Source organism: Octopus bimaculoides, chromosome 1 (genome assembly GCF_001194135.2).
Source record: "Octopus bimaculoides isolate UCB-OBI-ISO-001 chromosome 1, ASM119413v2, whole genome shotgun sequence".
NCBI classification, from domain to species: Eukaryota; Metazoa; Mollusca; class Cephalopoda; order Octopoda; family Octopodidae; genus Octopus; species Octopus bimaculoides.
Genome location: NC_068981.1, coordinates 174,304,762 through 174,310,417, shown reverse-complemented (window position 1 = coordinate 174,310,417; position 5,656 = coordinate 174,304,762).

Below are 5,656 nucleotides of genomic sequence, written 5' to 3'. Positions count from 1 at the left end.
GTAGATATTCTATCAATCCAAGGGGCCTTTTCATTGTGTGTTTTATCTTCTGCCCAGATTTTATTCCAAAATTCTTGCACTTCTTCTTTTGACGGGACAGACTTTATTGTTACTGGTGTTTTCCCTATCTTCCTGTAGAAATTTTTGGGGTTATTTTTGAACACGTTATTATCTCTGAAGAATCTAACACGCTTTTCATACCTTGCTATACTGGCAGCTTTAGCACATACCTTTTGCTTGATGGTTTCTATGGTGGTATCAATGTCAACTATGGTTTTCACATTATATTTTTTTCTTTAGTTTTTGGGTCTTTGTAGGTTTGATACTCTTATCAAATTTAAGGTTTTTCAAACATTCTATGTCAGATCTAAGTAGCTTAATTTGGTGTTGAATGCGCTCTTGCCAAGAAGGCTTTTTGTGGGAGTGTTGTCGTTTTCTAATCTTTTCACCACATAGAACCGTTGAGATTTTTGCGGATGCATAGTACAAGTGGTTGAGATATGTAATATCAACATCATTAGCTGAAATTTATTATTATTATTATTATAATTATTATTATCATTATTATTATTATTATTGAGCTGGAGAGCAGTGCATGCCACCAAGGTGACACTGGGGTAAAATGGTGATCTTATATCAAGATAAAGAGCACATGACCATGCAGATGGGGCCCAGTTAGAATTTATTTTCAGGTTGAGTAGGCCATCCCGCTCAAAAGGTCCTTGAATAAGGGTTGTTTAATGATGTTGAACGAAGCACCCATATTTCCAAAGGTGAAATATCCAAACTCCAAAGGATTCCTCTCAACACATGGCTATGATGCTCCCCCACTACTTCTGCTCATAATCAGAGATGCACATATCATCAGCCACTAAGGGACATGCTCAACTGGTTGAGGTCAAAAACTGACAAGCAAATCTGTGGTATTGAACAGAATATTTGCTGTAGCCCATCTTTTATACCAAGACAAAACAATGTACATGATAACACTTCCAATCAGTTAAGATCAGAAGCCATAAGAGTCAGTGCCTGGTATTGCATCAGGGTTGTTATTATTATTGTTGTTGTTGTTGCTACTGTTGTTTTATTTCTCAGAACGTTCGGTCTTGTTTGTTCTGATAGATTCTGTGAGAGCGGACAGCAACCTACTGTCAAGTGTCTTAGAGGGTCTCTTTCCGCACATAATAAGCTTTGATACTTCGTTGTCAATTATCGTGGGAGACATTCAACATCCAAGTACGAGTGTCAAAATCAAAATCCTAGTTGTCCCCATATTATTAGTATTATGAGTGAGAGCGCAGTGCATGCCATCAAAGTGACACTGGGGTAAAATGTACGAAGCCCAATATACCCATCTTGACTACCCGTCTAATAATAGTACACCAGGTACATGCATCACCACCATGTATGTGCGACATGGTGATTTCATATCAAGACAAACAGCGCATGAACTTGTAGGTGTGGTCCAGTTAGAATTTTTTTCTGGTCTAGTAGCCCGCTCCGCTCAAAAAGTCCCTGAATTAAAAGGTCCCTTATTATTATTATTATTATTATTATTATTATTATTATTATTATTATTATTATTATTATTATTATTATTATTACTATAGACGTCGCACAGTATAAAATAACGTGAGGTTGTTGATTGAAGATATTGTGTCTACCGGGGGTTTGTACTGTTTGTCAGGTCACAACAAGGACCTCAGACAGACAGTACTTTACGCAAAGTGCGTGCAGTCCAAGTAATGCCGATTTTTGCAATACACCTAGATATTTCTTTTTTCAGATTAATTGGTATTGAACCCAATGCTCCGATGACAATATGGATAACCTTTATGTTTGACTCTCGTAGCAGCCACATTTTAATAATCTTAATTCTCAGGTCTCCATATTTATCGATCTTTCCTCTTTCTTTCATGATAATATGTTGATCTCCAGGCACTGCCACGTTAATTATTAGGCACTCTTGTTTGTCCCTCCTAAAGTTTACTATATCCGGCCTTCGGTGTTCTAATACCTTGTCTGTCTGGAAGCCAAAGTCATAGAGGATTTTTGCCTTCCCCTTTTACAGTGGTCGAGTGTGGGTCTGGAGACTCTGTGATCAAGAATTTGACATGAAAAGATTTCTGCCAACAATGAAACAATACAGCTATTCTGTGATTGTCTGGGGAGCAATTTGGAGCAATGGTCAATCAGAGCTGGTAGAGTGTGATGGAAACATAAACTCAGATGAATATGTGTCCATATTTCAGAAAGGATTCCTTCCAATCTTCTCCAATGGTGAAAATGATTAAAGAAGATTCTTTATTTATGGAAAAATGGGGCTCCTTGTCATACGGATAAAAAGACCCAAGGTCGGTTGGAAAATAATGGCATTAAAATACTTCTTTGGCCAAGCCAGTCGCCATATTTGAACCCTATTAAACACCTCTGGGGCTTAATGGACAGGACACTTTGTAAAAAGAACAAGAAAGCTTCCTCAAAGCCAGATCTTTTGAGATTACAGCATGAAACTTGACAAGAAATTCTCCAAGAGAATATTCGTCATCTGAGCAGTAGCATGCGTTATAAGATCCTTGCATTGAAAAATACAAAGGGCATGTACACTAAATATCAGATATTTACGTTATGATAATTAATAAATAATTTGAATGTATAATTTCACATTGAAATAAATTTTAATGATTATAAGAGTGTCTATTTACTTCTGTCATGTCTGTGTATTTACCTATATACATACATATATACACACACACACTCATTATATATATATATATATATATATATATATATATATATATTGATTGATTGATTGCATTACTGATATCCATTACTGCTCTCGAATATCCGCATATGTTTTATCCCATATTTCCTACTTCTCCCAACGGTGCCGTGTAACTGCTAGAACGATATAGTTAAAAAAAATCTCTGCATACCTGTAAAGTGTTTGTTTTGTTTTGTTTTGGTCTGTTTGGGTGGGTGGAGTTGGCTTTGTGTTGAATATATTAGTTGTCTTATAGAGGGATGTAGACAAACTGTATAGAATTGTTGGCAATGAGTCTTCCATCAGTTTAATTATCTGCTCGTTAAATTAACAAGCAAATTGCTGAGGATTTCTCAGACTGGTGTATCATCGACGTTATACCCAGGAAGTATCAGATTCACGTGATATGTAACACAGCATAATCCACCCGATAGCCTTCCACACAGTTTTCCTTTATCCTTACTCCTAAGGTTTCGGTCAGCCCGAAACTAGAATGCAATATATACAGATGCTTATGATTGAGAAACAAACGTTTTAGCCATTCGGCCATACATTTGCATATTCTATAAATACATTTACATTAATACCGAAAGAAAAATGAACCTAACACATCTAAAATAGCAAGTTCTCGACAGTGAAATCAATATTGAATGCCATGAACACGAAATTACCATATTGTTTGCAACAAGTAACGCTAAATGGTGTGTATATATTAAATTTAATTTTAAGAAAAATATTTCCCTTGGTAGCCGAAAAGGTAAAAACCAGATAAAACTGTTATTGCAATCACTTCCTATTGCTCTTAACAATCTAAATATCACCGTTGGGGAGACAATGATTTTTATTTTAGATTATTAGTTGCAATCGCACTAATCTACCATTGTTCAGTACATTTTTCTTGAAGGTGTCATACGTGTTTCTGTATGGTGTGTATACATTTGTGTTTGCGTGTGTATATTTAATTAAGACAGAAATGCATTCCGTGCGCAAAAGAAGATAAAAAGAGCCTATGAGAGATAAGGAGAGTAGAGAAGAAAACAACAAACTACACGATAAACTTATAAAATATTTCTGTAAATTCAAAAGAAAATACAGATCTTTTCTGAAGTTTACTGGCAGGCCAAAAAGGAATATCATCATACCGTTGTAGCTATCCTTTGTTTTCTGTTTGTTCGTTTTTATTAGTATTGCTGAATTTATTCCATAACTGGACCACGTCTACTACAATATGTTGTTTGGTTTAAAACTGTTTTAAATATTGATTACTTATTTTCGCACAAATGTATTAGGCCTATAGGTGGTGTCGATACCTGTCTCGGGAGTTTGTGTGAAGTGAATTAAGTACTAGTGAAAGTCGAATCATGGTGACAATATAAGTTTCAAAACTTTATAACACACCAGACACAGTCATTTGTGTTTAACTACATGTAGATAGTTCTGAATCTACGTACAATGCTGGAACGATTTTTATAACGTCTTGTATCATCATTTTGTATATTATCAGTTGTACAGTTACATCCAGAAGAAATACACTACAGTTTCTAGTTCAATACTGGGACTTGAAATCTCGTCTGGATCAACTAGATATCATTCATTCGGATGATAAAGTGAAACGACGAAATTGAACTCATACAGTTATTATTCTCGTTTTGTCTAATTATATTTTACGAAGTTGGAATGTTTACTTTGTGGCCATAGTAACTTTTCATGTCATATATTTCAGTGATTGCTTTCAGTTAAAAATAATCTTTCATGTGCCTGAGCGTATAACAAACAGATGAACCAAGAACTTAAAATCAAGCGCAATGAGAAAGCTATTATCTATTTAACTCGGTTAGTCTGATAAACTTCACGAAGTGGAATATCAAAATACTATAAATTTAATTTCGCTACAATTTATATCTATTTTAAGCATTAAAAAACAATCAATGGTAGGACCTACAACAGATGTTAAAAGAAACTGCGAAAATTAAATTAAATATAGAAGGCCAAGACCAGGGCATTTTTACAATATGGTACATATACCACCCACGAGATTTCAGTAGCAAATATTAAAAGAGTGATTATGTTGAATAAATCATTGGTTTATTGTTCAAATGTCTTGCTTATAAAATCAATATGACCGCCATTGCTGTCAGCATTTGCGATTGTTATTCGTTATGCCGGGTGAAATTAATAAATAGTCGTAAGTTCCAATCGGAAATGATCTGTTTTCATCATCAGGTCGATAGCAAACTGATTGTATGATATAAAGTTTCTATAAAAATCCATTCTGACAAAGAATTGTTGTCAGTGCACTGGAGATCAATCAATTCTAATCAAATTTCACAGTGTAACCCATTTCTAACGCTTAGCTTGTTATCTGACAATGGTCGGACACATCGTCTGCTATGGATGTCAAATGAAATTGGGTCTGTCTTGTAAAAGGGAAAGTAGTTAATGGGTATATAGTTTTATAATAGTAATTAAATTGAGAAGACAAAATTGAAAATGCCCCACAGTCAATAATAACTGGTTTCAAACGTTAATAGTGTCATTGCAATGTCTGGCAGTTTTCCCATATTTTTGATATAGTTTTATCATAAAGTATAATACTGCTTCCGCTACTATTATATTTGTAGCTTCCCATCAGTGTGATTAGAGGAATAAATGCGTTCATTGAATGTTCATTACTTTGCCTTTATCAGCAATAATTTATTTAAAGGTTTTCTCCTAATTGACTGAAAAGCAGATTGAGAGCTGTAGGAATGAATTGATAGACTGACAGGCAGCAAAGATAGATAGATAGATAGATAGATAGATAGATAGATAGATAGATAGATAGATAGATAGATAGATAGATAGATAGATAGATAGATAGATAGACAGACAGACAGACAGACAGACAGACAG